Here is a 16,014-nt window from a genome sequence, read left to right as displayed (position 1 = left end):
ACGTACAGTTTCACATTCAGTACAACAAGAACACAAAATACAATAGGCTACATAAAGTGCAGATTAAGTAAGCATTACAAAGCCGCTGCAAAGTGAGGTGTAAGTAAGACGAAGGATATGTGAAAATGAAGGTAATAACACAATATATGAATAGACAGTCTAACACTGCTGAGATGCAGTGAAGAGCCAAACAAAACAACAACAGTTAGTACAAGTTATGATCTAGTTAGTGGTGTTGAATTAGTTATAAATGCAATATATAGGAATAGGCAGTCTATGTAAATTCCTGAGATATAGTGAAGAGTCAATATACAGTTAGTGCAAATAGTGGACTAGGTAGTGATGTAAATCAGAACTAACACAATATGCATGCATAGACAAGTCTATAAAATGCTGAGATGTAGTAAAGAGTCAATATGCAGTTAGTGCAGATTGTGGTGTACAAAAACATTGTGTGACAACAAAGGTTGGAGGAATGACCGTTGAGGATACCTGGGCGGATGAATAGTGCAAAACGACGTAAACAGAATATGATAGCAATGCAGGTGAAGATGTGCAAATATGCAATGGGGCCTGACTAAGATAATGGATTGCAGTAATGCAATAGGGGGGTGCACTGCGTAATTACACACTTATAGCTGTAGTCTCAAGGCAAACACATTTAGCATTTATCAATATATCTACTGGTCAAACCTTGAATCACATCCAATTTACAAATAACAGTTAAAATAACATGTGAAGAAAGCAGTAAACTCACTTTATCACGCACAACCATAGGATCTTGTCTCTGAATTGTGGGGACATGCTTCCTCATGCTGCTGCCAGACAAAACAAAAGGAAATGCGTGGGAGTTAGAGTAGGCCATGATTAGGAGTGAATGAAGTCAGGTTTGTTTGTATATGTACATGTTTGTTTTGTATGTTCACAAACTTGTGACATGTTAAGCATATGTAGCCTCCTGATCGTTGTTGTCTACACCTGGATCGCAATTATCCAACTCCTGCCAGCCTTGTTGCAATATGAGAGTATACAGTCATGTTGTGTTATCTGGATGACTAAGTAGGCAATAGTGAAGAATGTTGTTGTGATTAGTCTTTAGCAGTACCATAGCCAGAAAAGAGATGTGTGCTTTAGAAAAACTGCCATATTTATTGTCAAATTAATGCGCACCTCTGTAATATCTTTTATTAGGCCTACATCAGTGGTTCCCAACCTTTTTTCCTCAGCGCCCCCCCCACTCATGTCTAAGAAAAGCTGAGCCCCACCCAAAACCTAAGTTGAGGTAACTCTCGAGATAGAGCCTTACTTTCTTTTTTGATACAGAGGAGTTATCAGCACTGTTACGTTTCTCTGCCATGTTTCATTCATAAAATAGTGATGCAGTGGCGGCAGGAGAAAAGAGGATACAACAAAATAATAATAATAAATATTCTAGTGTATTATCAATTTGTTTAACATGTGCAAATATTTTTTTTTTTTTTACCTCAACCTCAAACCAGATGGTTCGCGCCCCCCCTGTGATCTTTGCCGCCCCAGTGGGAACCACTGGCCTACATCATAACTCTCCACTCTGCTGAAACTGGAGGAAGTTAAATTTGAAAATGAACAACTATTGCAAGTCAACACCAGTAGCCAAAGCTTAAAGTGCCCATATTCTGCTCATTTTCAAGTTCATAATTGTATTTTAAGGTTGTACCAGAATAGGTTTACATTGTTTAATTGTTGTTTTTTTAATCTTTTTGTTGTACTGCACAGCTATCTCACTGCTGCAGATCCTCTTTTCACCTGGTTTCTGTTTTAGCTACAGAGTGAGACCTCTTTTTTTTCTTCTTCTGTACCATCTTTGATTGCACTCGCACATGCTCAGTAGCTCAGATGTAGATCATGTCAGTTAGCTCCATAGACAGTAAAAGAAAGGCTGTTTCTCCAACTTCAGTCAGTTGCAAGGCAGGATCAGCTGGGAGACTTCTTCTAAACCAGGGAGCACATGGAAGTAGTTAGTTTGGAGATTAGGGTGAACTTGTGTGTGTGTTGTAGCAGTGCTTTGCTATTGAGAACGAGGTAGCATGCTAGCGTTAGCATTAGCATGGCAACGAGCTAACGGTTGCGGTTAGCCAGCCCGTTTCGGCTTGTGACATCACAAGCCATGCCGATTTTGAACAGCTCACCAGGAGACTGAAGGCAGGACACATTCAGAAACCAGATCTCACTCAGAACACCATGGATGGATTTCTTTTCAAAGTTTGTATGCGTGTGGAAGCACCAGAGACACAAGAACACTCCAAATCCCAGAAAAAAAAAGTGTTTTCATAATATGAGCACTTTAAACCTTTCATATTAAGACTATAAAAAATATTCTGCATCCTAGCTACGCCAATGTCATCTACATATAGTACACAGCCTGACAAATAATTATATTTCTATTTTAAATGCCTACAGATGTATCAAGTTAATCTGAGGGATAACATTTTGCCAAAGCTGACAGCTGTCTCCACACTGCATTCAGTGTGAACACCTCAGACATAGCCTATGTTTTACTTTGGTCTCCAATACACTTACTCTAGTTGTACAGTTCTTAAATTAACTGAAGACTGACAATGTAGGTGACTGTGTTGATGCCTTCTAACAATTGGCTACTGCAAACATCCGTGTCTTTTCCAAAACTCGTATTTGTCCCATGGCGTGATTGAGAATAACTGACAAACACTTCCTGAGGGGTCGTTGTAACGTTGTGGAGATAGCTGTGGCAACGAGTGATGCCCGATTATCTTGTGACACAACTTCTATCTACTGTCAATTGGTTTCATATTGAATTTCACGGACATGCACCTTTCTCATCACATTGGTAGTCTACAATAAACATTGCTACTCATTCAACCAATTTGCTCATGACTGTCAACTCCCATTGTATAACTATTTGGATATTAGTTACTGTCAGGGAAATAGCAAGGCTTGGACCCGAAAATGCAGAGTTGAGGAATTTAATGAACAAAAAAGAAACTTACAAACAAAATGTGTCCAGAGGCAGTCCAAAAGACAATCCAAAAGACTAGAAGACAAGAAAGCTAGATGAGACAGCAAGACAATACATACAATGACCCAACACGAGACAAAGACAGCACAGAGACTAAATACACAAGGTAACGAGGTTGAAACAAGGGACAGGTGACACAAGGACTCAAGAAAAGGTGAAACACATCAGGGCGGGGCAGACAATCAGATAGGTGGGAAAACACAAGGCAGGAAGTCAAACAGGACACAACAGGGGAGAGAGAGAAACTACAAAATAAAATAGGAAAAACTACAACAGAAACTCACAATCGTGACAGTTACACACAGGTGTGGAAAAGTGAATTATCATGTTTGTGCTTGTGTGTCTTTGTTGTGTTAGCTTGTTTGTTATATGTTCAACGCAGTTTTATAACTCAAGCATGTACTATGAATGTCACAAAATAATCTGGGATTGGAGTCTCCGTGGTTTACATTCACAGACAATGGTAGGGACACACAAAGACTTTTTTTATCTTTTATTAAAAGAAAACGGCACATTTGTTCATGTCTGTATGTTGAGTCCAAGGCTAATGTCCCAGCCACCCATTGCTATCATAATGTTTCACAAGGCACTGAATTGTTTTCTGCAGGCCTGCAACACATATCGCCAGTTAATTCAAACACCAGTTCATCTGGAACACCGGATGTGAGGTAATTATCCTGAAAATGTACTGTCGTCCATCATGTATATTACCTCATGTCCATCCAAATGTCGTACATTTACAGCAATATGAAATGCAATTGATGGCTCTTCCATTTAACTTTAGTCAAAATAATTTAAAGTGAATTGAGGAGTGCATTCTGCAGTCACTTTGCATATTAAATTATCAAATGCAAAATTCATTGTCATTTAAATAAAGAGCACAAACAACTTCCACACCTTGGTGTTGTGTTACAGCAGTTTCAGAGTAAAAAAAAGCAAAGGAAAGAAGTAACTGAGCGATATATAAAAATTCACTGATGCAGATATATACATGATGGATACATTTAATACACACATGATGTTCTAGAAAAATACAAAGATTTATAAATATAATGGCGCATTGTTACATTATTATAATAATTTATTTTCTTACATTTAACAAAACCATCGTCTAATTGAGGCTAATACGCTAATGCTCATCCACATTCCTGTTTTGTTTGAAGGATTTTATTTCAGCGAACAAAGCTTCAGAAAGAAAGAAACAAAGAGCCTCCTCACATCACAAGACTACTAGATATAGAATCACAGCACGGTTTGGCAACTTAACAGTGCAGCTGAGCAGCAGGCTGGTCAGCACACACAAGACAGCTATGAGGACAAGATGGAGGAAAGAGTACAAACCCACACAGAGCCTGTATGAGGAAGCAGTCAGAAAACAAGCCGAAAGAATCACAGCAGACTCTCTACACCTTCTCTTTCCTGAATATGAACTTCTGAAAACAGGCACAAGAGTCTGTGTGCCAAGATGTAAAACAAACAGAATTAAGCTATCATTCATCCCAACGTCTATCAAGCTGCTCAACTCAAACAGTAAATCTTAGCACAACAGGGCAAAAGTGCAATAAATACACCAGCACTTTTTGCACATTGCACTTTAATTATTAAAATTACTATTTAAGATGTCATATTGTCTGTACAGTCATGTGTGTCCTTTTATGTCCAAAGATGTTTCGTTGATCTGATGTTTTTGTTTTTATGTTGATTTTTTTTCTGTTACATGTTTGTGTTGTGAACAGATTGTAGCACTATGCCTAAAACAAATTTCCCCTCAGGGACAATAAAGTCTATTCTATCTATCTACCTGCTTCATTCAGGACTTGTTGATTTGAGAGCAGCAGTTCATGAGAAAAGTCACAAGATGGCGCTGTCGTCTCATGGAAAAGCAAACAGAAAGCCTGCAGAACACCACCTACTGGACAAGACACGACTCTCCTTACAAACATGTCATCTGAGCTGGATATTATAACTGCAGAGAATAGGGAGCATGGCCTCAAAAATTACAGGAAGCCACAGAAGCATGTAAGCAGTATTTATGAGGCAGGCATTACAAACAAAGCTGAGAAAATTATTATTGACCCCTCCCAACCATTACACAGCGAATTTGAACTCCTACCATCAGGGAGGTGTTTTAGAGTACCAACAGCAAATAGAAACATCTTTAAGAAATCTTTCGTCCCCAATGCTGTGAAGGTGCTAAATAACAATGGGAACCGTACTTAAGAATGGAACGTAGGACGAGGCAGACTTCCAGGTTGCAGGTTTTATGCACAGCAAGCATTTTTAGTAGGCTATATTTATCTATTAATTTACTTATTTACTTTTGTATATGTAACCTTTGTAAAGTCACTTTTTATGAAATGTATTGTGTGTTTTGTCCGTCTTGCCATTTTGGCTATGTAGTGTTTGTAATGTCCTGTCTCTCTTGTATTCTTGGTGAAACTGAAGAAAAATGTTCACATCTGTGGACAATAAAGTTTTTCGTATTCGTATTAGAGTCAGCAGCAGCTGGACTCTTCAGAATCACTAAATTATTTACTGCCAGGTAAGTAACACGTACAAGGACTTAGCATTGGTGGATGGTGCATACATAACATAAACATATTCCAACACATTCTCACTACCCATCGCCTCCGTATACATGACGAGTTGGGAATGAGAACGGGTTGCAAGGGCTGGGTGATGATGATGATCATATATCAATATGCTAAATTTACAGGGGTTACAACCCCCCAATAATCCAAACTGGCCCGTGCAACCTCCCCCAAAAACCTATTATAATTTCCTTGACATAAATAAAGACATTTGCACCATAACTTGCTGCATTAAAGGCACAAGTTGCAGAAAAATTCACCAGAATGCAGAAATGTGTTTGATCTGAAGTTTGATATGCAAAAAAATTCTATTTTGCTCAAAAGTGGAGATCCCAACTTCACTTTGCATACATATACATATATGCAAGGGTGTAACTTTACCCTTGTATATATGTATATGATTTAATAAATGATCTTCTTATGGGCACAACGTTTCTGAAAGTTTTGCAACAGCTGCAGGTTTTTTTCCAGCTGAAATATTCTTTGATCTTGTTTTTCTTCTTCTCTGTCTGCCACCGGATGTTTGTCAGATTGTGACCTCAAAGCGCTTCACGCTGCTGCAGCCTCATTTCATGACACATACATTCTGAGGTGTTGGCACGTAACGTTGTGGAGATAGCTGTGGCAACGAGTGATGCCTGATTATCTTGTGACACAACTTCTATCTACTGTCAATTGGTTTCATATTGATTTTCACGGACATGCACCTTTCTCATCACATTGGTAGTCTACAATAAACATTGCTACTCATTCAACCAATTTGCTCATGACTGTCAACTCCCATTTTATAACTATTTGGATATTAGTTACACGCAGGTGTGGAAAACTGAGTTATCAGGTTTGTGCTTGTGTGTCTTTGTTGTGTTGGCTTGTTTGTTATATGTTGGAGACAGTTTTATAACTCAGGCGTTTACTATGAATGTCACAAGATAATCTGGTATTGGTCTTCATGGAAGAGTTGCAGCCAAAAAGCCATACCTCCGACATAGAAACGAGGCCAAGCAACTCAACTATGCCCAAAAACATAGGAACTGGGGTGCAGAAAGAGGGCAGCAGGTGCTCTGGACTGATCAAAATGTGAAATATTTGGCTGTAGCAGAAGGCAGGTTGTTCACCGAAGAGCTGGAGAACGGTACAATAATGAGTGTCTGCAGGCAACAGTGAAGCATGGTGGAGGTTCCTTGCAAGTTTGGGGCTGCATTTTTGCAAATGGAGTTGGAGATTTAGTCAGGATTAATGAGGTCCTCAATGTTGGGAAATACAGGCAGATACTTACCCATCATGCAATACCATCAGGGAGGCATATGATTGGCTCCAAATTTATCCTGCAGCAGAAGAACGACCCCAAACATACAGCCAAGGTCATTAAGAACTATCTTCAGTGTAAAGAAGAACAAGAAGTCCTGGAAGTGATGGCATGGCCCCCACAGAGCCCTGATCTCCGCATCATCCAGTCTGTCTGGGATTACATGAAGAGACAGAAGGATCTGAGGAAGTCTACATCCACAGAAGATCTGTGGTTAGTTCTCCAAGATGTTTGGAACAACCTACCAGCCCAGTTCCTTCAAAACCTGTGTGCAAGTGTACCTAGAAGATCTGATGCTGTCTTGAAGGCAAAGGGTGGTCACACCAAATATTGATTTGATTTAGATTTCTCTTCTGTTCATTCACTGCATTGTGTTAATTGATGAAAATAATGATGGATACCTTTACTACACACATGATGTTCTAGAAAAATACAAAGAAGTATAAATATAATGGACCTTTTTCACAGCAGACATTTTGACTAGTCATAGTAGTAAAAGCACAGTTGAAATTGATCACCTTAACGATGGCTCAACTCCATGTGTCCCAGTAAGATATTTCAGTGAGTCAGCATGCACAATACCAGGACCTCTCCTAAGTGGAATGCAGCCATCAGTAATGGTTTAATACCAGGGTCTCTCCTAAGTGGAATGCAGCCATCAGTAATGGTTTAATACCAGGGTCTCTCCTAAGTGGAATGCAGCCATCAGTAATGGTTTAATACCAGGGTCTCTCCTAAGTGGAATACAGCCATCAGTAATGGTTTAATACCAGGGTCTCTCCTAAGTGGAATGCAGCCATCATTAATGGTTTAATACCAGGGTCTCTCCTAAGTACCAGGACCTCTCCTAAGTGGGATGCAGCCATCAGTAATGGTTTAATACCAGGACCTCTCCTAAGTGGAATGCAGCCATCATTAATGGTTTAATACCAGGGTCTCTCCTAAGTGGAATGCAGCCATCAGTAATGGTTTAATACCAGGACCTCTCCTAAGTGGGATGCAGCCATCAGTAATGGTTTAATACCAGGACCTCTCCTAAGTGGAATGCAGCCATCATTAATGGTTTAATACCAGGGTCTCTCCTAAGTGGAATGCAGCCATCAGTAATGGTTTAATACCAGGACCTCTCCTAAGTGGAATGCAGCCATCAGTAATGGTTTAATACCAGGGTCTCTCCTAAGTGGAATGCAGCCATCAGTAATGGTTTAATACCAGGGTCTCTCCTAAGTGGAATGCAGCCATCAGTAATGGTTTAATACCAGGGTCTCTCCTAAGTGGAATGCAGCCATCAGTAATGGTTTAATACCAGGACCTCTCCTAAGTGGAATGCAGCCATCAGTAATGGTTTTGAATACATCTGTGCTTTTCCTACTATGACATGTCAACATGTCTGCCATGACATTATTACAGTTTCTTTTCTTACATTTAACAAAACCATCGTCTAATTGAGGCTAATAAGCTAATGCTCATCCACATTCCTGTTTTGTTTGAAGGATTTTATTTCAGCGAACAAATCTTCAGAAAGAAAGAAACAAAGAGCCTCCTCACATCACAAGACTACTAGATATAGAATCACAGCACGGTTTGGCAACTTAACAGTGCAGCTGAGCAGCAGGCTGGTCAGCACACACAAGACAGCTATGAGGACAAGATGGAGGAAAGAGTACAAACCCACACAGAGCCTGTATGAGGAAGCAGTCAGAAAACAAGCCGAAAGAATCACAGCAGACTCTCTACACCTTCTCTTTCCTGAATATGAACTTCTGAAAACAGGCACAAGAGTCTGTGTGCCGAGATGTAAAACAAACAGACTTAAGCTATCATTCATCCCAACGTCTATCAAGCTGCTCAACTCAAACAGTAAATCTTAGCACAACAGGGCAAAAGTGCAATAAATACACCAGCACTTTTTGCACATTCCACTTTACTTATTACAGTTACTATTTAAGATGTTGTATTGTCTGTACAGTCATGTGTGTCCTTTTTATGTCTAAAGAAGTTTCGTTGGTCTGATGTTTATGTTCTTAGGTTGATTTTGTAAAATGTTTCTCTGTTTCATGTTTGTGTTGTGAAGCAACAGATTGTAGCACTATGCCGAAGACAAATTTAATAGACAAAGTCTATTCTATCCATTTACCTGCTTCATTAGGGCTTCTTGAATGGAGAACAGCAGTTCATGAGAAAAGTCACAAGATGGCTCTGTCGTCTCATGGAAAAGCAAACAGAAAGCCTGCAGAACACCACCTACTGGACAAGACACGACTCTCCTTACAAACATGTCATCTGAGCTGGATATTAGAGTCAGCAGCAGCTGGACTCTTCACAATCATAAAAGGATTTACTGCCAGGTAAGTAACACGTAAGGACTTTGCATTGGTGGATGGTGCTTACGTCACACAGTTGTGTGCAGTCCTTTATTACCAGCAAAACAAGGTGTTTCCACTGTTAAAAACAATTAAAAACACAACTCTCCTCCAGCAGGACACATCAGGGATTTTCTTTCTTTATCCTCCTTTTTCCTTCCCTGCAGCTGTCCACCTTTAACAAGCACGTCATTAGATCCTGTGGCAAATCATGAGCTGTGGGGGGGTGTGGTCCAGGCAATCACAGCTGCTTCTCATAATCCTAATTCCCAGTCCAACAAACATTTGGAAAAACACAGCAAATCCACAAACCAATGCAAAATAATGGTTAAAACATGCAACACATCTACTAATAAAACCAATTGAAAAACACAGTGCTAAAACTCAAACTGGGCAATTAACCAAAACATGCAACGTTGGGAACAAAATGAAAAGCTTTCAAAAGTCACATTCTGACACATACATAACATAAACATATTCCAACACATTCTCACTACCCACCGCCTCCATATATGACGAATTGGGAATGAGATAGGGTTGGTGATGATGATCATATATCAATATGCTAAATTTACAGGGGCGATGGGGGTTACAACCCCCCCAATAATCAAAACTGGCCAGTGCAACTTCCCCCAAAAACCTATTATAATTTCCTTAACATAAAGACGTTTGCACCATAACTTGCTGCATTAAAGGCACAGATTGTTGCAGAAAAATTCACCAGAAATGCACAAATTTGTTAGATCGGAAGTTTGATATGCAAAAGAATTCTATTTTGGTCAAAAGTGGAGATCCCAACTCCACTTTGCATACATATACATATATGCAAGGGCGTAACTTTGGGTCCCAAAGTTACGCCCTTGTATATGTTTTAATAAATTATTTTCTTATGGGCTCAAAGTTCCTGAAAGTTTTGCAACAGCTGCAGGCTTCTTTTTTTTTTCAAGCTGAAATATTCTTTGGTTGTGTTTTTGCTTCTTCTCTGTCTGCCGCCGGATGTTTGTCAGATTGTGACCTCAAAGCGCTTCACGCTGCTGCAGCCTCATTTCTTCTTCTTCTTTTTAACCTCATGCACATCCTGCTGCTGACTTCCTGTCAGCGGTGAAGCTGCAGAAAACCAAACAAACAAACAAATGATTTTTCCATCACCGTTACAGTCGCCACAGAGGGATGTGGTTTCTGTCACAGCAGGTCAAATTCCACCTCCATCATCATGATGATGATTTTTACATCTATAAACTTAAGTTTATAACACAACAACCACAATAGTGAATACAAAGCAATATATATATATATATATATATATATATATATAAGGAAAATAATTCCACTAATTAACCCTGACAAGGCACACCTGTGAAGGTAAAACCATTTCAGGTGACTACCTCATGAAGCTCATTGAGAGAACACCAAGGGTTTGCAGAGTTATCAAAAAAAGCAAAGGGTGGCTACTTTGAAGAATCTAAAATATAAGACATGTTTTCAGTTATTTCACACTTTTTTGTTGAGTACATAATTCCATATGTGTTCATTCATAGTTTTGATGCCTTCAGTGAGAATCTACAATGTAAATAGTCATGAAAATAAAAAGGAAACGCATTGAATGAGAAGGTGTGTCCAAACTTTTGGCCTGTACTGTATATTACTTTATTTTACAGACTCAAGGTTCAGATAGGAAAGTACACATAACATATTACAAGAGGGGTACACACAAACATAAATACATACAGACATAGTGACTACCACATATTACATAAAGGGAACATACATACATACATACATACAAATAGCTATGCACAATAATTAAAACAGGTACAGATGCGTGTTCCAGTGTTGGGAGGTATATCTGGTATCACTAAGTGCAGGGGTGGTTAAGGCAGTTAAAATATAAACACAGAGCAATGTCATATTGGATGAATGAACGCAGAGGGTGAAGTGAGTGTTGTTTACTTTTTTGTTATTTGTTTGGGAATTTTACCACTAAAGTAATATATCAATTTGTTCTTACATATTTTTAGAGGGGTCCTGTGTGCTTGTGGCACAGAGGATATCTCGGTCATTGTTCTTACTGCATAGAGGAAATTTGGCGCCCCCCCAAAGAGGTTTTAAACTGCGCCAAAAGGTCTTTGATTTCCAGCAGTCAACTTCCCTCTCATCCGCAGCCGCTATGTTTTACATAAGGCAGAAGATATATGGTGCCACCCATACAAACCTACCAGGCTTGCAAACAATGTATTCCTACCAGCATTACACTATTGAATAAGTTAGGGGAAATAACTTGATCCTTTCTGTGTCATAATTCTGCACTTTGGTATAATATTAAAATGTCACTGATGATGTTGCACCTTACTATGATAGCCCACTGGTGCTAATGATACTGCACTTTACTATTTTATAATGTAGAGATACTTGGGGTTGTGTATTGTTGTTGTGCGGGCGGGAGGGAGGGAGGGTTTAGTGGTCCTGTTCTTGTCTGTTGTCTGTGGCCTGTTGTCTTTCTGTCAATCTGATGAGCTGTATGGTGGCAGAAGAGCTTGACCACAGTGCTGTAAGATGACGTAGTATTAAGAGAGACAACGGTAGAGAGTAGTATGTAGAGAGACAGCAGTAGAGAGTAGTATGTAGAGAGACAACAGTAGAGAGTAGTATGCAGAGAGACAACGGTAGAGAGTAGTATGTAGAGAGACAACAGTAGAGAGTAGTATGTAGAGAGACAACAGTAGAGAGTAGTATGCAGAGAGACAGAGGTATGTAGAGAGACAACAGTATGTATGAGAGACAACAGTAGAGAGTAGTATGCAGAGAGACAACAGTAGAGAGTAGTATGTAGAGAGACAACAGTAGAGAGTAGTATGTAGAGAGACAACTAGAGAGTAGTATGTAGAGAGACAACAGTAGAGAGTAGTATGTAGAGAGACAACAGTAGAGAGTAGTATGTAGAGAGACAGCAGTAGAGAGTAGTATGTAGAGAGACAACAGTAGAGAGTAGTATGTAGAGAGACAACAGTAGAGAGTAGTATGCAGAGAGACAACAGTAGAGAGTAGTATGTAGAGAGACAACAGTAGAGAGTAGTATGCAGAGAGACAACAGTAGAGAGTAGTATGTAGAGAGACAACGGTAGAGAGTAGTATGCAGAGAGACAGCAGTAGAGAGTAGTATGTAGAGAGACAGCAGTAGAGAGACAGCAGTAGAGAGTAGTATGAAAGACCGAAATGTCACATAAGGATGTTGGTTGGGGGGGTGGATTGGTCAAACAACACAGGACTTTCACCCAGGAGAGCGGGGTTCATGTCATGTTAGGTTGTTAAACGTACGACCCGACCCAACGTGTCAAAAAGTGACACCAAAGGAGACTTTTTGGGTCAATAACAAACGGCTAAAGGCACCTGACCAAACGTGGCTTTTTGATGCAGTGGGAGTGATAATGTGTTGGTACAGTCACACCTGATGTGACCCTTACAGGAGAATGCCTACCCAGTAGTACCCATACTCCACACACCTTCTCAAGAACAGATGGACCAAAACATGCCCGGGTATGATACGCAGTGTTTACAATAATCAAATGAACTGGACTTTGTGGTCAAGTGTTCTCTGGTCTGGCCAAGGTCCTGCATTAAAAAGCCTTCTTTCTGCATTATTTTCCAATATATTTTTATACTTGCCTCCTAAATTTTGTGTTTTCCTTCACATAAATAAAGAAGTTTCCACCTTAATTTGGTGCATAAAAAATGTCTGAAAATGCAAAAAATTTCCTAGGGGAAGACGCCCAGATCCCCGCTTAATATGTGTCCCCCAAAGCCATTCTAGGAAACCCCTTAATATGATATATATGTATATATGAATATAATATGACAGTATGATGACAGAGAGAGTGCCAATGTACAAAGGCTTGGTTTCTGGCTGGTTCCTTATGAAAGAAAAAATCTGCTTCGTTCTGTTATGTATGATTGGTTTGTCTATTCATTGCACTCAACCTGTTGTAGTAGTATTGTTAAAGTTACTCTATTCTACCGCAATACAGTTTAAAAAAAATAAGTTTTTGTTTATTTGTTTTGAAAATGTTACTGGGGTGCCTGGGTGGCTCACCTGGAGGAGTACGAGCCCATGTGCAGAGGCTCGGTCCTCGACGCTGTGGCTGCAGGTTCGATTCTGACCTGCAGCCCTTTGCTGCATGTCGTTCCCCCCCTCTCTCCCATGAAGTCACATGTCTTAATCTGTAATATTCTGGTATTATTCAGGTTTTAGAAACATTCTTTGGACATGTACTGTATACAGTGCATTCAGAATTGCGTCTCAATCGGGGTTTTACTGCAGTTTGTGACAGTTTGCGGCCTATCGCCTGTTTATGGCTTACGTTCAGCTCGGTGGGTTGCTATGGTTACTGTACACAAACCCACCAGCCAACAGTTGGCGAGGCTGCAGACCCGATAAGAAGGAGACTCAGATATCAACAGGTTTATGGGATACGAGGCAACCTTTTCCAGAAGCTGGTTGAAGGAATGAAAGAGAGATGCTGAGTCCTCCACCGCTGGGACACATCCAGTTACACACAGCTGCATGTAAACAGGAATATTAGAGGAATATTCACTTTCATTAGTCATGGAAACAGCTTAGAGGAACATTGTCTTTTTCAGAATAAGAGCAAAAACGGGAAAAGTATGTGCATGTAAACGTAGTTGATGAGAAGTATATAAGAAAATAATCTAACTAAAATGAATGAGTCACTGTTTTCTGTCTGTGCTCTGATTCTCTCGACAATTGTTGTACATTATTGGCTTTTTTTTATATTTTCAATCAGGTTAAGTGCAAATGTTATTTCATTTTGAGGAAACGTGATGTCTTCAGGCCTCTGAGCAGCTGTTTGTTGGTTTGGTTCAGTCCTACTTGAATATGGAGCGACATATTTATGAACAGGAACACTGAGGGTTTATATTTAGTCTGATCTGTTTTTCTCACGCTGACACCTGATGATGCAGCTTCACTCAGCACCGCCTGACCTCCATCTCCCCGCCCACATACACCCACACTCTTCCGGTCCCAGCAGGCTTTGAGGCAGAAACCGCCGCCGCCCCTGCCTGTGACGCAGGCGTCTCGGTGCAGCGAGCGAGAGACCACATCCTGTGGAAACAGAGAGGCAGAAGATTTTCCAGCCGCAGCAGCAGCCAAACACATGGCAGATAAAAACACCTCCACAGGACGACTGATAATGAAAATGTAAAAAATCTACAGAGTGATGAACCAAAGACATATTTATATTAACATAACTAATATTAAAGTGTACGTTTCTCTCCTTTTTATGTATTTATTTCATCTCATTCATTTGCTTAATGCTTCTGTTTCTTAAAATAATACTGAATATAAGGTAAATATAAAATAATCTGCAGTTTTATTGCTTTCAATCATCAAGCGTTACGCCCCCATGTGACCTTTGACCGTCCTTATATTCAGTATAATTGTTGAGTCCAATGAGTCATCCTGAAGTCACTTTAATCTGTCTGACTACTGACAATGATTTAAAGGGTAACTTTGGTTTTCTCATGTTTTTTGTGTCTGTGTGACTGATAATGAACAACAATCTCTGGTCCAATAAAACGTTAATGGACAATTGCACACCTTCAATTTCCATCCACTTCCATACACATGATGTTGTCAGACTGTTAGAATAATAATCTGAGTCTGTCGGTGGCCACTTTTAGCGGACACTAACTGATGCTGAATATTTGTCCTATCATTCCCATGGCAATAACCCAATTAAAAAAGAAATAAGGTGCGGGGAGGGGTATGACTGGAGGAGGAATATATGTGAAGTACTGTGCAGTTTAATTTATTTATGACATTAGGCCTTTTAGGCAACATACTCCTTTATATTGTATTCTAGTTACTGGTGTGTGTATGTGTTAGATAAATAGTGCTGCAGATGTCTGGTTCTATGTTTGTGTTGTTGTTGTGGATTATGTGTCAATATGCCTGTACTGTACAACCACTGGCCTCTCTGGGACATTAAAGTCTAAGTTCTCACTTTCAGCGTCAGATATGAAAGCGCGTTGAGATCTGACGCTAAAGGAGACTTTTAGTGTCAATACCAACGCCGTAGGCGCCTGACCAAGCGTCTGTAGTTTACACGATGGGAGTGAGAATGTGTTGGTGCCCTGAGCCCGGTCTGTGGCTGCCGGTTACAGCGTTCGCACTCAATACTGGAGCGCTTACAGAGATTGTTTTTCCCATCAGTCACTTAGACACAAATGCATGGGAAAATAGGGTCCAGGGTAAGTAGTTTACATTTTTTATTTACTTAAAATATTCAATAACTCAACCCTGATACAACAGATTTAAAGAAAATCTGAATTTACAGTTTAAATATTACATTTGGACACAGCTGTTATCACCACTGTAATGTAGAAGGTCTTTTATCTTCACATGTGAAGGTGAACACAGTACAACTTCAGGGAAAGACTCAAACCTTCGTCCATTCATTCCCGCTCCTCGCTCTGGAGTCACGGATCAACTCTGAAACAAGAGAAGAATCAGATATTACTGTTCAAATATTTCAATCTGTAGATTAAAAAAATACAACCCACTTAAAGTGATGGTTGGGAGTAATTTCACCCTAGGGTCCTTTACACCACGACCTCGAGCCAAACACCCCCCCAGAAGCTTTTTTCACCTGGGTCGAACATTGGGAGAGTTAGCGTTATCATATAAGCTGAATAGCTTAGTGC

This window comes from Perca flavescens, chromosome 12 (assembly GCF_004354835.1).
Source record: "Perca flavescens isolate YP-PL-M2 chromosome 12, PFLA_1.0, whole genome shotgun sequence".
NCBI lineage: Eukaryota > Metazoa > Chordata > Actinopteri > Perciformes > Percidae > Perca > Perca flavescens.
The sequence above is the reverse complement of the archived record's forward strand: the minus strand, read 5'-3'. Positions refer to the sequence as shown.